General features: G+C 34.2%; 1 protein-coding gene across 2 annotated transcripts in view; it reads right to left on the bottom strand.

Annotated features, from left to right (window-relative positions):
* LOC145245933 (uncharacterized) overlaps positions 1 to 19,769 on the bottom strand; it is a 71,268-nt gene that overhangs the window by 27,750 nt on the left and 23,749 nt on the right. Inside the window, exons 2-3 of one of the 2 annotated variants that reach the window (XM_080107685.1) lie at positions 11,209 to 11,331; positions 378 to 546 (exon numbers count right to left, since the gene is read on the bottom strand). The gene's annotated coding sequence lies outside the window, so the exon portion shown is untranslated. The remainder of the gene's footprint in view (positions 1 to 377; positions 547 to 11,208; positions 11,332 to 19,769) is intronic. The other variant, XM_080107684.1, reaches the window with a different exon arrangement.

Below are 19,769 nucleotides of genomic sequence, written 5' to 3'. Positions count from 1 at the left end.
AATTGTGGAGGGAAAAATGTTTCGCGGGAATTAACACATACATTGACACACGGCTATCGAATCAAACAAATCTTCGTAGAGCAAGAGTAGGAACAGCACCTTCCCAGCCTGTATGCTGTGAGTCGTGCGGCTGGTTTGTGGGAGCAGAGCTAGCCTCGTGTCACACATACGGCACAATCATTGAAGGCAGAGTGAAACAGAGCGAATTTTTGGCCCTCATGCGCCAAACACGAGGGGAGAGTCCATTATATATATATATATATATATATATATATATATATATATATATATATATATATATATATATGCATGTATATATGTATGTGTGTAACAATATTTTAATAAATAACTAATTGGCAATAGTGTTTCATGCTTACGCAATCATCAGTGTAGAAAATGCTTATTGCTCCCGGTCGAAGTATTCTACCCCAGCCAAAGTCACCTCTTGGTATTCAACCCCTTGGTCAATATGGATTATCACGGGAAATGACAAAGCTCATCCACATAAAAGACATGTTTCTGCGTTGGCTGCATTCATGTTTTACCCTGAAAATATATGTATATAGTGCATTACTATATGGCTGTATGTGAATCAGGTTGAGTGCAACACTACAGGGTGGACCAAAAAAGCAGAGTGTCCTCTTCTTATCTTTAGTAGGGCCTAGTTTTAATAGCAGATACACATAATTTAACCAGCGATCCATACCGAAATTGCTACACTTTTTAATCCACTCTATAGAAGTGGCTGAGAAATGTATAGGAGTAACCTTATATATGACATAAGGGGGATTTAGCATCACTGGCAATTTTTTCATGTGAAAAATTGACCCTAAAAACATGGGTAAAAATGCAAGATTTATTGGTTTATCATGTATACTAAATGAGTTTGCGTTTTAAAACGCAATGGAAAGTGACTTTTAAGTCGAAAATGTTCAACTTCGAAATTTGAAACTTTCCCATATTCAAATTTTGTCCAACTTTTAGTATGATGTAGAGTAGACTCAACCTGCCATAAAACCATGAAAAAACAAAATGTTCCATTTTTTTTATAGTTGGGTTAATTTGACGTTATATTGACTAGTATAATGTTATGCTTCCTTTATCGATAGCTATTAATCGGAGCCATACAAAGCAAGAGTAACAGTTTGAAATATCGATATTTTTTATTGACATTTTGACGGTCTCAGATAACATAAACATGTCCATCCTGTATTATTATTTGAGCATGTCACCACCCTAAGAACTAGTAAAATCTCAGAGGAGCAATGTTGTGGATTAATATGATTAATTAATTCAGTGTCCACTTGCCGAAAACCTCCCTTTATCTTTCTTTTTCTTCCTTCTCAGGTTCTCCTCTCCCCTTCCCCATCCATCTTTTATTTTCAGCCAGTTTATTCGCCTCTCTCTCTCACACACACACTCTCTCTCTCTCTCTCTCTCTCTCTCTCTCTCTCTCTCTCTCTCTCTCTCTCTCTCTCTCTCTCTCGCTCTCGCTCTATCTATCTATCTATCTATCTATATCTTGACATCTACATAGACAACTCATTTTTTATAGATACCCCGAGGAATGAGTCGGCATGAGGGAATTCACTCTTTGGTAAAAATAAAATCAGTTATTTCCTTTTAGTTAGTATACAATCTTGCTGAAGAATTGATCGACGAAATCTGCGCCAGTCTAAGGTCAAAGAATGAATTATTTTTCTTAACATTAGATATTATTTATCCGGGGCAATGTCAATCAAACAAATGTCCACATTTATTTTATTCATTTATTATTATTTTTTTTTCACTTTTAGCCGCATCTACAAACCTGCACACAGACAACTGGCATTTATTTTATAGATAATACGTGTATTGAGAGAGAAATAGGGAAGAAAGAGTGAATTAAAAGTCAGATAATGAAAGTCATAAAACTTATTAGATAAGAAGGATAAAATACAAAAATATGTTTCTACATAGAAATATGGAAATAACGAAACAAAATTAGATTAAGAACATCGGATGTTCTAATAGAAATCAATTATGTATTAAAATCGTTTTGATATAAAGACAAATAATAATTGGAAACATAAAGTATGTCTATCTGTCGAGATCTTTGTATGGATTGAAATATGGAAATGTTTATTTATGTAGAAATGTATTTACATATGTTTGTAGATATTGATGGATGCAAGTATATCATTTACTTATGGATTTAACATTTACTTATGAATGGATGCAAATGTAGGTGCTATATACGTAGTTAGAATTGTATTATGTAGCTATGTGGGTGTACTTATATATGTAGATTCTTACATTGTATACATTCATATGTAGAAGAAAGAGAGAGAGAGAGATAGAGATAGAGAGAGAGAGAAACAAAATCACAATTTAAGAGGATTTCGGCCTTAACTAACCTTTTTCAATGATATATAGACACTTTTCTTTATATATAAGCACATTGAGTGCAAAACGCAATAAATGCAATATCTTAAACTTCAGAAGTTAGATTTTACAAAGACGAATATTTCAAATCTTCAATTTTGCCGTAAAACCTTCTTTTAAATAAAATCAGGAATATTAGGCAAAATATTATATTAGTTTGAAAAATAATTTAGAGTGTGTCAGCGTGATAAACTTCAACAATTTTCGTAGTAGTAATTTAAAAAATTTTAAAATGGCGCTTACCGCATTTTGCATTCGAAATTTCTTCCTCTCTCTCTCTCTCTCTCTCTCTCTCACACACACACACACACACACACACACACACACACACATATATATATATGGGGGGGTCCAAAACTATTGCCAACTATGTTTTATTCCGCCCCCCCCCAATAAATCAGAGGGTTTTGCAAATTGCATTATTATGCTGACTAAACTTATGCAATCATAATCTGAAAGTTTCATCTCTATTGCAGATATTGACGGTGTGGGACTCTAAGAAAGCCATCTTTGTTACAGACGTGCGGCACAAGTAGAGATGTGTCATTGAATTACTTGCAAAAGTGCATTGAGAACGGTAGTGACTATGTAGAAAAATAACTTCTGAAGCACAAAAGATCCCTCGTTTTAATGGTACCACTCCCGTTTTCGTAGCTCTTCGAGTTTTTTAGTTAAAAAATAGGAGACTTTTAGAACGACCTTCGTATTATGTATGATGCAAGTCCCCAGCTCTTTATCAAAATTTCTCTATTTTGTAAATTAGAAAAAGGCGAAATTATGTTTCTTTTTTGGTGTTGTTTTTTTTAATTCGAAAATACCAAACCTGTAAATTCTTATTTTTCTCATCTATTTCATTAATATTTCTATTTCTTCTACTTCTCCCGTTTTCTTCTTTCTATTCCTCTCTCTGGCATGTGTTGTCTTGCATTACTTCGTGTCTCTTCCCCGTCCCTCTCGGAAAATTTGAAATGTATGAAAATGAAGGTATTGTAGATTAACACGCTTTGTTAAAACATCTCCTCTCAAAAAATTAGATTTTACATATAATTAGATTTTATAAGTGAACACCCGGTCTTCCAGGTCGGAAACTGGTGCATGGTGTGGCTTTCAGGTTGATAAATTCATTTTGATTTCAGGGATTTGTTTTTTGTTTTGTTTTTTGTTTTTTTTGTTTGTTTTTTTTGTTTGTTTTTTCGTTAGCTTCTCACATTGATGTCTCGTTAAGATGTAAATACTTATATATTCATGTATATTGCAAAACATGGATTCCTTTGTATGTGTAAACATACATTTGGTGGTATGTTTAGCAGAATTGAGTGAAATGCTGCAAGAGGCACATTAGAGGTGTTTAGGGATGTACGAAGGGCGTTCCAAAAGAACTGCCTACCATGTTTTAATTCCGCTTGAACGGATCAGACGAGATTTCAAATTGCATTGTTATGATGACTAAACTTATGCATTCATGACCTGAAAATTTCATCCGTCTGTTGCAGATATTGGTGTGAGACTCTAAGAAAGCAACTCCCGTCATAGACGTGCGTCAGAAGTAGCGATGCGTCATTGAATTACTGGCAAAATTGCATTGAGAATGGTGCTGACTATGTAGAAAAATAAATTCTGGAGCACGAAAGGTTGATCGTTTTAATTGTACCATTCCCGTCTTCGTATTCTTCAACGTTTTAATTTTAAAAAAATTGAAGGTTTTAGTTTTGTGAAAGACTTACGTTGCATATTTACTGAAAGACTTGGTTGCATATTTACTGACGCATGCGAATAACAGACTTGCTGCAAATGAGAAATGTTCGGTTAAGAGTAAAAGGAAGGACACAGAATAAATTGAAAATGTCTCCGTGAGTTCGATTACACAAAACGTTTTGTTTAATAAGTCCTTTATTGAACGTAGATTTATGCAGAGATAAACCTACTTGCGAAAGGTAATGTCCCTAGAATGTTTGCAGACTGTCTAGTCGTTATCTCCAGTGAATACCGGCTTAGTTTTTCTGGGTGGTCGAATGGGGATGGTGGAGATAAAGACCAGATGTTTAGGATTTCCGCTCGAAGATTCATATATTCTAGGAGAAGGAAAGGGGATGCTAGTTAGAGTTGAACGCCTTTTCGATGGTCCTCGGGGCGAAGGGAGAGTGTCTGTATGTGTCAAAATGAACTTATGTTTTGATTTGTTTGGGTAAAGGTCTTTCATCTGCAAGACTGTTGTTCAGAAAACGAGTAACATTTGTAACCTCCAAAAATACATCTGTGGATTGTTTTATTTTAGCTATGGTTTTATTTAGAGGAATAATTCCTTTACAACATTGACTGAATCGAATTAAAAGTTTAGACAAGAACGAGCAAGACAATCACGGTCTATGAAGTGGGCGCACACATACACGTTCACATATGGATTGATAGGTACTATGGAGATACATTAATACTTAAGTCCGACCACGTGCTAGATTATTCTTCTTCTTCTTCTTCTTCTCCTTCTTCTACTTGTTATTATTATTATTATTATTATTATTATTATTATTATTATTATTACAGTAATCTCATTTCTCTTGGGATCTACGTATGATTTCGTGTTAAACGCAAGTAACCTTAGGTTTGGGGGGGGCACAGCAATTCCGGTATTTTTAGTTTGAGCAAAACAGAGCTCTGCCTATACTGATCCAAAATGTGCTATCCGTTTGCGCAAGGGAAAGAGAGAATCTTCACTCTGGGAAACAAGGAAACGCATTAACATGAATCTCTTGAATAGGGCAAATGATTTGAGGACGCCAGTAGATCAACATCTCTTCACTTTCGAGTGCATATCCTTCAACCGAATAGACGCGTAGAAATCCAACTACACTCCAGGAAATGTGTTCTTCTAGAGGGAGTAACTGTCCTCTAGAAGGAAAACATTACCGAGGCACGAACGAAAGGCGGATCGGTATAACTCTTTTCGAGTTGAACGCGTGAATATTGGTCTTTCTGTACCCATATATTATCTATATCTAGTCAACACAGGACTGACACGTAAACTCGATATGGACATACATTGAAATGATGTATTAGCCACGATATATTATAAATTCTTAAAGACTGTGTAACATACGGTTGATTGAAGATAATAAATACTAAGCGGAGCTGAAACTAAAAGAAAATAATTACATTAAAATTTCATATTATCTCATTAGATCTATTATCAACTTACCCAGTATTTTTTCAATTCAACCGGCGTCTATAATATTGCATTGTCAGGGCCTTCTAAATATCAGCTCTCTCTCTCTCTCTCTCTCTCTCTCTCTCTCTTTCTCTCTCTCTCTCTCTCTCTCTTTCTCTCTCTCTTCCTCTCTCTCTCTCTCTCTATATATATATATATTTATATATTTATTTATATATATTTATATATATACATATATTTATATATATATATTTATATATATATATTTATATATATATTTATATATATATATTTATATATATTTTTATATATTTATTTATATATATATTTATATATATATTTATATATATATACATATTTATATATATATATTTATATATATATTTATATATATATATTTATATATATATATTTATATATATAGTTATATACATATATTAATACATAAATATATTTATATATATATTTATATATATATTTATATATATCTATATATATATTTATATATATATATATATTTATATATATTTATGTATATATTTATATATATATTTATATATATACATATATTTATATATATATTTATATATATATATATTTATATATATATTTAGATATATATTTATATATATATATATATATTTTTATATATATTTATATATATATATTTGTATATATTTATTTATATATATATTATATATATATTTATATATATATTTATGTATATATTTATATATATAAATATGTATATATATTTATATATATATATATTCATATATATATTTATATATACTTATATATATATTTATATATATTTATATATATATATATTTATATATATTTATATATATATATTTATATATATTTATATATATATATTTATATATATTTATATATATATATATTCATATAGATATTTATATTTATATATATATATATATATATATATATATATATATATATATATATATATATATATATATATATATATATATATCGCATGTGGATTGGAGTGTTCCAGGTCTGGTGTGGACGTGTGTTAAAAGCACACAGATGTCTTAGCGTCATACTGTGCTTCTCCCAAACAAATCAACCACACGTACACATCGTGACCACTGCCATGTAGTCGGGGCTCTGATGAACGGCGAGTGTCCTGTGCCGTACGACTAGACCTTCACTGCCTGTGGGTTCTTTTAACCAAAGGCTAAAGTTTAGGTAACCCTGAGAGAAACCTCCAGAGGAGCATAGGCCCTGTCAGCTGCAGCATATATGACCCACCGGCTTGTGGAGTATGCTCTGGTGCTCAGCAACCTAAGTCCAAGTCAGAGATCAAATGGCATGGTGGGTGGAGAGTGCTCCTGTAAGCCGTGATGAAGGCAACCTCTCTAGGGGAAAGAAAACCCTGTTATAAAGTCTGCGGCGACTGCTGCTTCCAATGATGTTTACTTGCTCTTTTTTTTGATTCAATGTGGCCGTTGTTTAGAGAGTGGGATTGTCTCAATGCAATGTCTTTCCTCACTATAAAAAGATTCAAGCACAGGCATTACTTGATATGCAATAGAATACACACTTTGTAATCAGTGTGTATCTCGATAACAAAAAAGGCTGGCTGTAGCCTGAAACGGCAAACGGACATTCAATGAGGACTGATGCAGATATGGGCGTGAATGGCAATAAAGGCTCTGGAATTCCAGGGTCGGGCCTGATAGATGTTCAGGACACTAAAGGTTGGACCCGGTCATCAGTGGATGTGCTGGGCTATAGAAGGTTCATAGAGGTGACCGTCTGGCACGTTCTGCTAGTTGCGCTCATGTTTGCGTCTTTTGAGCCAGATATATATTACGTAATGGCAATACTCGAGAACGAGTTGCTGCCATCATATATATATATATATATATATATATATATATATATATATATATATATATATATATATATATATATATATATATCGCAAGTACCATAGATCTCTCTCTCTCTCTCTCTCTCTATATATATATATATATATATATATATATATATATACACCCCGAGCCCGAATTATATGCAAATCGATATTTTTGTTTTAACTCCGATAGTTTTCAATGAAAATTCGTGAAACTTCGCACGTTATACGGCAACCCTAACGCATGCGCAGATATAAAATTTTAAGCTTATCTGCGCAATAGCAAACAAACGGCAGCCATTTTTGTAACTTGCAGTTTTTTTCAGCATGCCAAATTTATATGCAAGATGGGACGTAAAGGTGCTTTAAGTCAAACTAAAAGTCTAAAATTGTTCAAAGGCTCCATAATAGGATTTTCACCTTAGAAATTGCCAAAGAATTACACTGATCATCGTACAATCAAAAAATATTGTACTAACGCTTAACTTTGCAATGGATGTTCTGACAAAGAGAAAATTCGTAAGAATTCATATGTCACGTCGAACAATGAGCAAGGTCAAGAGAGAAGTTAGCCGTAACCCACTTGAAACTAGCAAACAAATTTTTGAAAAAGCTGGCGTTCCCGATGTGCCCAAATCAACTCGTTGCCGAATTCTGAGGACGATTGCAAAATTTGGAAACCAGAGGTCCGCCCTCAATTGAAGGATATCCACAAGAAAAAGAGGATGGAGTGGGCAAGAGATCACATGAAGATGAATTTTCAAACTGCTTTGTTCACCAATGAGTGTCGAGCGACCCTTGATGGACCCGATGGGTGGAGGGCAGGATGGTACCATAATGAGGGTCTACGTCCAGAAAGGATCAGGCGTCAAAAAGGAGGTGGTGATGTGATGTTCTGGGCTGCAATCATTGGCAATGAGCTGGTAGGACCATTCAGAGTCGCATATGGAGTGAAAATTACCGTCAAGCTCTACATTGACTTCATTAAGGAACACTTGGAACCCTGGCACAACAAGAAGTTAGCATTCCGGAAAAATATGGTATTCATTCATGATTATGCACCGTCTCATTCTGCAAGGATAGCCACTGAATATTTGGAGAGAGTTTTTGCCAGACATGGGGAAATAATGCGATGGCCAGCCAGTTCTCTAGATTTAAATCCCATTGAAAATCTGTGGAGCATCTTGAAACAAAATATTTACTCCGGAGAAAGGTAGTACAACTCCAAGGATGACCTCTGGATGAAATCGAAAGTTTGACATCTTCAATGGACCAAAGGTATTTTGCTCTTGTCAATAAAAATGGCAATTATATAAGATATTGATTGTACTATGAAACCATATTGAAGTTGTTTGTTCTTTATTATTGTACTTGTTCTCAATTTACAAATTCCTAGAACAATCAATGTTTCGATGATCTTTTAGCACTTCACCATATTTTAGCATTAGTTTGCATATAAAGTTGGCACGCTGAAAAAATGCAAATCACCAAAATGGCTGCCAATTGTTTATTACTGTGCAGACTAGCTTAAAATTTTAGATCTGCGCTTGTGTTAGTGTTGCCACATAATGTTCTAAATTTCACAGATTTTCATTGAAAACTGTCGGAGTTAGAACAAAATATCGGTTTGCATATAATTCTGGCACGGGGTATATATATATATATATATATATATTTATATATATATATATATATATATATATATATATATATATATATATATATTGAGACAAGTGTTATTAAAAACACGGAATTTTTCTGTTTCACTATTTTCTTTTTTTATCTTCTCCAATCTCCGAATATTGTTTTATTTTTTGTATTTTTCTAAAAATTGTTTAGGTTGGATCCATAAGTTTCCTTAGCGGGCGCTTTTGATAGGAATACTTCCATCATCCTCAGGCATATTGTGCTGTAAAATATATGTTTTTAATTAAATATATACATATTTTTGTTACGGTCATGTGTTGGCTAATCATGAGTTAGGTGGGCGGACAATTTTTTTTTATATACATACATACATATTTAAAATTTTAAATTTACTATCCGAGGCATTTCAAAATGTTTCGACGCTAATTGTAATTAACACTATCTATCTAAGACTTTTTTGTCTTAATATATAATGTTTCAAGTATTTTTAATCTATTAATATTATTTTTAATCCATTAATATTATTTTTAATCTATTAATATTATTTTTAATCTATTAATATTATTTTTAATCTATTAATATTAGTTTCGCTTAGTACTCTCAACCATGATTCTTCGGAATTCAGAATGATGGCAGCCATGTTTTCCTAAATGCTGTGATATTGAACTAGAATCGGAGAGGTGGAGAGTTAGTCTTCGCGACAACGTGTTTGTAGTAAAGCCTATGTAGTTAGTAGTATTAGAGATACACTCTCCTAATGTGCACTTACATTGGTAAACTACATTAGTTTTTTTTTTCTAACAAGTTATTTGTCTGTGAAATGTCGTTTTTGATTACGAGGCTAGTCGTCTGCAGTTTTTTGTAATAGATCATGAATTTCATTTTTTTTTTTTTGTTATCATCGGGAACTACGTATCGACGGCTAATATTTTTTAGAATTCTTTCATCAGTTTTGGGGTTCTTGTGTAGCTGATTACGGTAATATATATAAACAGGTTCAGAAAATTTTGTTGGATATTATTAGTTTGATTTGAGTTGCTGATAGCGAGTTTTATTTGTTTACCTACAAGAGTGGTTGAGAATTGATTATTGACTAAAACCTGTTTTATATTTTGGATTTATTAAAGAATATATATATATATATATATATATATATATATATATATATATATATATATATATATATATATATAAAGTTAGAAAAGCATTTCATCCAAGACATGAAAACTGTTAAACAAAATGTTTAGGCTTTAAAAATAAAGGTACAAGATTACATTTGAAATGTATTTTATACATTTTATAAAGTAAGGTATAAAAATGTAATACCTTATTTTGTAAAATGTATAAAAGTGTACTTTGATGATATTACATTTCGTTATTTTTTTAAATCGAATTATCTATTTTACCCAATTGTATATTTATGATATATAATTTTTTCTCTTTTCCCGCTTTTTATTTTATTTGTATTTTAGTCGATTTAACATTAAATACAGTCCATTAATGATATGCAAATTACTATTAGCGTATGTAGCGCTGCTCTTTCTGTCGTTTGGGCAATCGGGTTCCTATCCTGGCTTGAGGTAGTTGCTAGTCTAGCCGCACTGATGAGCTGTGAAACAGCGAAACGGTACTGTATGTGGATGACTATATATATATATATATATATATATATATATATATATATATATATATATATATATATATATATATATATAATGTTCCCTATGTTAGGTTGAGCATCTGGGAAGTGATATACAAATTACCATTAGCGTATGCACGATGCTCTTTGTGTAAACAAATTGAGTTTAGGTACTTTGGACAATGTCAAAACATTGTTAATTCACTGGCCGGATAGCAGCAGCCGGATAGCGCAACGGTTAGAAGCTCCAACTGTCGTTTGGGCGATCGGGTTCCGATCTTGGCTTGGGAAAGTTGCATATCTAGCCGCACTGATGAGCTGTGAAACAGCGAAACAATACTGTATGTGGATGACTATATATTATATATTAAGTCGCTTCAATTTTTTGTCAACACCATTCGACTAATATACGATCATATGAAAAATTAAGAAAGTAATAGATGTACTCACCTTTTACTTATTGTAATCATCATGCACGTAATGCCATTCGAAGGAGTCCATGCTAAAAGAAACCAAAAAGGATGTGACCCATTGGGCACCATCGCCTCGACCTTGCGTCATCACACCAGACACCTGTAAAACAAGAAATACTGGATTAGAACAATATATATATATATATATATATATATATATATATATATATATATATATATATATATATTATTATTATTATTATTATTATTATTATGTATTATGTATTATTTTTACTTTAACTAATATTATCACTAATGATATTATTTTTCTTCTATTATTACTATAATTATCATTGTAAATATTATTATTAATAAGATTATTATTATCACTTATTATGTTTTATAATTAAATTATATTATTATTATTATTATTATTATTATTATTATTATTATTATTATTATTATCACAGCTGTTTTTTCTATTATATTGGTTAACTAATATAATTTCACAACAGCGGAATTACTCTCTTTAAGAGGATATCTGAGAAAATTGACCACATCCTGTCTGCTCATCCTTCGGCTAACATCCACATTTGTGGTGACTTCAATGTCCACAATGTGGAATGGCTGACCCACTCGAACAAAGATGATGAGGGGAGGTTCTGTCATGATTTCGCCATTGCCTATGACAGATTGTTCACGAATCCACCCGTGTGCCCGATACTTCCGGTCAGTATGCAAGCCTTCTAAACATTTTTCTCACAACTTCCCCTGAGCTACGTTCATGTTCCGTTTTGTCCCCTCTGGGATTTTCCGGCCACTCGGTTGTATCAGTTAAGATAAAAATGAAATGCAATAAGTCTTCAGACGTACCTCTCCACCGTAATGTATATCGATACTCTACGGCTGACTGGAATAGCTTCCGTACATTTATATCTGATCTACCCCTACATTCCATGTTTAAAAATGATTTGTCCTCCATAGTATCAGACCTGACCGAATGGTTAATTGTAGGCATAGACAGATTCATACCATCCAAAAAAATACCAGCAAAACCCTAACAGCCAGCCATGGTTCTCCGCAGAATGTGCTGCTGCCATTGCACACAGAATTCGCTTTTTCCATAGCTACCAACGTAATAGATGCACTGTGACTAGAGCTGCTTTCAGGACTGCCAGCAACCACGGTAAAAGAATAATAAAAAATGCAAGAGAGCTATATGCTCAGTTCATTAAATCCAAAATAGCTGAGCAGCGGCTTGGCTCCCACCAGTTTTGGCAAATAGCAAACAGGATCCTGAACAGAAGTGTGCGTTCTATCCTAAACATCATCAATGGACCTGAGGTCATCTCGTCAGCATCAGACAAGGCCAAACTATTTGCCAATAATTTTGCAGCTAATTCTATTATGCGACGAAGGCCATCAACTCGCCGTATTTTCTCTTATAACAGACAACACGCTATGCAACATACAAATATCTATGCGTGAGGTCGCTAAGCTAATCAAGAACCTTGATTCCAGTAAAGCAACTAGCCCTGACGGCATTTCAATTATAGTGCCGAAAAAGCTTCAACCAGAACTTGCCCCCATACTTACAAAACTGTTTAAGCGTTGTCTTAAAGAGAAGTGCTTCCCAACACCCTGGAAAACCTCCTCAGTATGCCCTGTATTTAAGAATTCAGGTGATAAGTCGTATCTCTCTCAGTAAAGACCAATAAGTCTCCTGTGTGTCATGAGTAAGCTGCTGGAATCCATATTAAATAGAGAAGTAGTCAACCACCTCAGCAGAAATAACCTTCTTAGTGGCATGCAATATAGTTTCCGTCTGCCAAATCTACAGCAGATGTGCTAACGGTTATATCTCATAGGATTAGTGAATCTCTTGACAAAGGCTTCCTCTCCAGGGCAATTGCTCTTGACATATCAAAAGCCTTCGATAAAGTATGGCATAATTCACAGGATTTCCAGCGATGGTATAACTGGAAATGTTTTCTCAATCATTAAAATAATTTCTCTCTGATAGGCTCATAAGAGTAGTTGTTGATGGGCAGTAATCAGAAGCCCTCAGTATTAATGCTGGAGTCCCTCAGGGATCCATCCTGGGCCCAACTCTCTTCCTGATCTACATCAATGATCTCCCAAAACACATACTTAAATCATTCGTTGACATCTATGCTGATAATACGACCATCTATGGCAACACACCAAAGGCCGTAAATGACAAAGTTCTCTCTGATTCTCTCTCCTCTGATCTTGAGCGCGTGGTACAGTGGGGGAAGAGGTGGCTGGTTACTTTTAATGCATCTAAAACCAAACTCCTACCATTACATCATCAACGCTCTGATCCCCATCTGGCATCAATTGAAATGGATGGCTCTCGACTAGGGGAAGCTCCATGTTTTGATAAGCTTCTGGGCTTGACCTTTACTTCTGACCTGAAATGGAACACGTACATCAAGTCTATTGCCAAGGTCGCTGGAAAAATGCTAGGATCCTTCTACCGCTCCAGAAGATATCTCTCTGCTGATGAAATTCTCTATCTATATAAAAGCCAAGTAATCCAAGGATGGAGTACTGTTGCCACATCTGGGCAGGAGCTGCTAAAAACACTCTATCCTGCCTTGACAGAGTACAAAATAGACTTCGTGTCTTAGTGGGGGTGCCCTTTTCTCTCCCCCTGCAACCTCTCTCCCACTGAAGAGACGTTACGAGCCTGTCCTTGTTTTATTGTTACTTCCATGGCAAGTGCTCGTCTGAGCCCCAATTCCTGGTCCCCCTCTCGCCGATCTTTCACGAAAAACACCCGTCTAGCTGAAACAACTGTACAAAATTTTCCACACTCTTTATCTGTGCCAAAACCAAAAGTAGATTCCATGAACAAAGCTTCTTTCTTAGAAGTGCACCCCTGTGGAACTCTGTTCCGTCTGTCTGTTTCCCACCTGACTACAACCTGGATGTCTTCAAGTCAAACATAAACAAATACCTGATGAACTGCCCCCTTAAGTAAGAAACTTTATGAAATCTCAATACTAACGTACTGTATACGCAATAACCCTTGCTTCCGGGCCTTGATAAGCGGTGGCCACCTTGGAAAAAAATGTACAGTATGCCTTTATTTCTTGTAAAAGTTTAAAATCTGTGTAACATAAATAAAAGATGTAATTTTTTTTTCGCTAATTTCAATTTGTGGTCTTAGTTAAAGTACATAAAGAATAGATATATTGGAATTTATTTTTAAAAAATAAATAAAGAAAGAAGAAAATAAAAGTAATCTCGTACCATAAATTTGACTTCTTTGAAACTGTAATAAATAATGTAGTTAATTTATTTATCGATGTTCATTCTGTGTGTGTGTGTGTGTGTGTGTGTGTGTGTGTGTGTGTGTGTGTGTGTGTGTGTGTGTGTGTGTGTGTGTGTGTGTGTGTGTGTGATTAAAGCAGATTGGATGGTGATTGTTGGCTAGTGGTGAATATGTATGCAGAGAATGGCGTTGTATATGAACTGGTTGAGGAAATGTCAGAAATGAGAAATGTTATGGTGAGAGTTGGGGTTATTTGTGGAATGAGAAATGGTGAACGGATAATCATTTACTAGCAGCAAGAAAGTTTATGCAGTGGGAGAAAAAAAAAGACGAAAGCGAAAAAAAACAACGAAAGAGATGAGGAGCAGTGAAAATAATGGTGGTTATTTTTAGAAATGTAAACGATGAGTGAATCTATATAGAATGTGAATTCGACGAAGTTGTGGTTTATCCAGTCTGGAAGTCTATTGTTCGGTCATGATATCTTTAGCTTTGGTCGGTGCTATACGAAATGGACCAGGTCTCTGGTCGATATAACAATAACATGAAGATCAACCTGTCAAAATCGGAAGAGAACCGATTAAAATAAGCAGATATGGCGCACTCAATGCGATCGATATCCTTTCAGATATAGCTTTATAATAATAATAATAATAATAATAATAATAATAATAATAATAATAATAATAAGCAATATGTTTCACTTGTTTAAACATTTTATTGCAATCTCGTGGTACATCAGTTGGCGACTGCAGTCGAGATGATGGAGTTCGATAAAGTTCATAATCTTTTTATATGGCTGTTAATGTGTGCACACTCCGCCAGTATACGCATTGGAAAGCAGGGAGACTGACCTGACCTTCCACCTATACACAGCACCTTGGTAGTCCAAAATAGTCACATATCTGGTATTGGACAGGCTCAGTGACCCTTAACTTCAGTGATCTGACGAGAACCGATGTGTCAGCGTGATACACCCGGTCATTAGAAGAGTATTTCATTAAAAATCCTTTACAACATCTATACATTTTGGTATAATGACTATGAGCATATCTGGATTCTTCCTCCTTACAAAAATATGATTGGTTGGTTAAGCCATAAATCCTGACTGGATGACTCAACTGCGGCAGATGTCAAAAGGTACGCCGAAATCTCATGCTAATGATATACCAGCTCCAACCACGAGCATTCATTCGGTAATGCAACTTACCGGATTATTACTCGAATACGATAGCCAGGGCCGCTTAGCAATTTCAAACGAATATATCCCTTTCACGGTGCATATCACATTTTTAAATTCACATTGATCAGAAAAAATGCATTCTGCACTAGCTAACGGTTTTTTAGAACTGTAAATGACATGACGTCAACGCACGAAGCCATGTTTCTTTTTTTAATACCAGTTGTAAAAATAAATGTAACTACAAAGTAAAACACCACTGGACAAAATTTATGAAATTTGAAACAGAGATGTTGTGTGGAGTACACTGGGCTATGTTGTATTTATTTCTTAAGGAGTTTAAAAGAATATAATTTTCTTTTGAGATTGAGTGTATTAATAAACATAGCAGACATACATAATTGTACTAAGGTCACGTGTTACCCCGCTCGGCAATATAATCGATCCCAACGTTGTTTTCGTGGTCTTCTTTTTCTTTGTCATCTCTCACATTGGTGGTTGTCGGGAGAGGCGCACGGGTTCACAGGTATAAAAAATAATAATAAAATAAAACACAAAAACAAAACACAAACGACGACACATTCTGCAAATATCAGTTGCCCTCTGTATGTATGTATGTATGTATGTATGTATGTATGTATGTATGTATGCATGTATGTATGTATTTTTGTGTGACACCATGGACGCGTTAATGTCCACATCTACGTTCTGTCAAGGCCGTGTTCGCCAACCGTCGCAAACTGTCGCAAAAACAAACTGCTACAGCTAAACCTGGCAATAAACTTAAATTTTATCTATTTTCATGGACGGTCTTGTGGCTGCCACACCTTAATTAACAATCCTATTCGTCTTTCTTTTGTGTAACTTGGTGAATAATTTCCTTTCCATTTTTCTGCAGATACACTTATTTCCTCATTTTTTTTTGTTATGTTGTTTACTCTAATTTTTTACTTCCTAATATAGAGGGGGCGTCGATAGTATCACATAATGAGCTATGTTTTATTCATAAGAGGATAAGAATTCACCCTTTGAAAAGAAAATGTACCTATAAAAGTTTATCATTAGTCATTAATATGCTATTGCAAGCAGCGTTATCTCACACTTCCAACCCGGAAAATGCAGAATAATCTTGCTAGTAGATAAATAATATAAGCAAATACAAAGATTGAGACTAAGACTTAGACCCAAATATAATAATCCCCAACTGAAAAGTTTCCAGACAAACGAATGCAAGCACCTATACAAAACTAAACAGAAGCAATATTGATATAGATAAATAGACATAGTAAGTACATAAGTAAATAATTGCTTACCAGGAGGCTCGGGTAAATATTTACGTACGCGGGGATAAAATATATGAATTCATGGGTGCAGGATTTGAATCTAAGTGTGTTGAAAACGAATAAAGAAAACCGTGTATAGCAATTAGGTGAATACAGAAAATGTTTCGGTTGTACACAAAAGAAGAAAACTTTCTCTATAGAAGAATATATTCGCTTAATTAAAGGCACTTAGAAAACATTTACGGAATGTGTGTGTGTGTGTGTGTGTGTGTGTGTGTGTGTGTGTGTGTGTGTGTGTGTGTGTGCGTGTGTGTGTGTACAAGAAGGGAGACCCGATGTTACCCGGGATCGAATGATAATCAAGGAATGTTGTTACATGATAAGGGCTGTCCCCTGTTCATGTAAGTATAAAAATAGAGAGATTAGTTAAAATGAAAATAAGAGAAAGCAGAAATCGAACCCTGGACATAAGTTTTAAAGAACAATAGGTTTAAATGGAATGTCCAGTAAATTGTTAATTCGGATGAAATAAATAATAAATAAACTATTCAATTGTTAAAAGAATGTGGATAATAAAATATGGGTTAAATAAATTAGATATGTAGGTTGAATTCCTTTGTGGAAACAACACAAGAAAAAATAGGTTATTGGGAAATCAATGTCGGAAACGTGCAAAGTCGTGCATGTTGAAACACGTGAATTTTGCTCACGTGGCCGGGATGCATGGATTTCTCAATATAGGAAGTGAGAGTTAGTTGGTCGGAGTGACAGTCAGGAGAGACGGTCAGTGAGAAAACTCAGAGACAGGCAGACGTCTGAAGCGAGACGTCACTTCAGAAACGAAAATGTGAAACTTTGAATTCTTGATGAGGAAACCACGACCAAACCATCATGTGTTTTGTGATAAAGCTCATCTTTGTGTTTGTGATTTCTACAAAAAGGTAAATTGTATTGTTATTATATGTATGTGTTATAAAATGTCATTACATACACATCTCTCTCTCTAAGATACAACATCATATGTAATAAGACAAGAACTCTCACTAAGACTCATATCTTTACTAATAAGAACTCACGTAACATACGCGCACAAGTGGTATCGTCTAATACTAATAATAATAACTATATAACAATGTCTCACACTCCTATATTTTATTGTCAATGAAATAGGTGAAATCGTCCTATTTTTCAATCAAATCGATTGATTGCCTGCTCTAGTTGGAGACCCATCGTGGTGCACCGAGAGGAAGCTTCACACGCCTTCTCGCAGTGACTTAGTTTCTGTAGGAAACCTATTGTGTATTTTATAAAATTATTTTTTATATATAATGGCTTGAATTTAAGTTTAAAATGCAAAAGTCAAGTATTATGCTTCAAATATGTTCTAAACAAAAACATGCATTTCGAACGTACCCCTCTCATATCAAGGACTTACTGCTTGTTTCATATGCCTGGCCTTACTGGTTGTTCAGTGATAATGCCTTGAATTTAAATTCAAAATGAAAAAGTCAAGTATCATGGTGCAGTTGTGCCTTAAACAGAAATACTCATCTTACTGTTGATTTTATTTTTCGGGCCTTTCGGCTTGTGCGATAAGAAACTTTCTCAAATGCACTTGCGATGTTAGGCCGTGTAAAGTGTCAAAATGGCCTGTTCCTTCTTTGATCGGATTATTTCGATTATCGATTACCGATACTTCACGAAAACAATACGATACAAAACCTATCTAAGAATATTGCCAGTGTCATAGGAGAACATATTTTCTCCTATGATTGGATTAAGAAATATATAAATATTTCTTATAATATATAAATATGTTTATTGATATATTAATTAAAACATACAGACGTTTCTAGAATGTCGTTATTCATAAAAATAAATAATAATCGGCGTCTATAAATATAAAAAGGCGTAGAACGCCTTTTTGTTCTTTTTTTGAGTCTCTAGAAGGTTCCAGGAAAAAAACTCATATAAAAGAAACGCTATTGGTGGGTAAAGTCAGTTCGTGATATATTTTTGGATGCAAAGAGGCAACCAACGTCCGAATTCCGGCTTCCACATTAAGGCCGTAAAAACAAAAACCTCACTGAAGAAACTGGCTGTATGGATTCTGGTAAAGTTTTTATTTATTCTTTGAGTTTGTTGACCGAAGCACATATACATATAAAGCAAACCATTTCAAAAAACAATACATTAAGAATTACGATCTTTATGATCTAAGGGAGACAATTTATTAGCGAGTTGTCGCCCTTAAAACATGGTATATCTTTTCTTTGTTTTCCTTGTTAATTTATTTTTAAATAAATTTCTTTTTCGTTAAATCTTTTTCTTTTGTTTTAATTTTATTACATGTGGGTGCTGATAAATCCCTAGACCATACGAGCTATGATCGGCACACATATGTAATACCAGGCACATAAAGTAGCTTTGTGTGAAATTTCATAAAAATTGGCCCAGCAGTTTTCGAATACATAGGAAACGAACTCACACACATACACACATAAAGTTCTTTTTATATAATAGTATATTTACTTGTGTGAGTGTGTTTCTGCGTGTGGGGAGGGGGTGATATTGATAAGTATGATTCACTCCTAAATTAATTAACCGATTATTATTAATTTGAGAACACAGCTGCTACGCATAAGGGATCGTAGAGTGCGGTCTATTTAGTTGAATTTAATTGGGTACAAGTATGAAACTGCTATACATATTGCTTTAGTTTACTTTTCTTGGTTCCGAGCGAGGTATATTATCACTGAAGTGTAAGGGTTATTACGGTAAGGGCCAGAGTTATAGCGAGGCAACATGGATGTGGAGGTCGGCAGGAAGATTTT

The sequence above is a fragment of the Euprymna scolopes genome, chromosome 23 (genome assembly GCF_053919585.1).
Source record: "Euprymna scolopes isolate OS-2025 chromosome 23, ASM5391958v1, whole genome shotgun sequence".
NCBI classification, from domain to species: domain Eukaryota; kingdom Metazoa; phylum Mollusca; class Cephalopoda; order Sepiida; family Sepiolidae; genus Euprymna; species Euprymna scolopes.
Note: the sequence above shows the minus strand (reverse complement) of the source record. Positions and strands in the feature narration are given on the sequence as shown.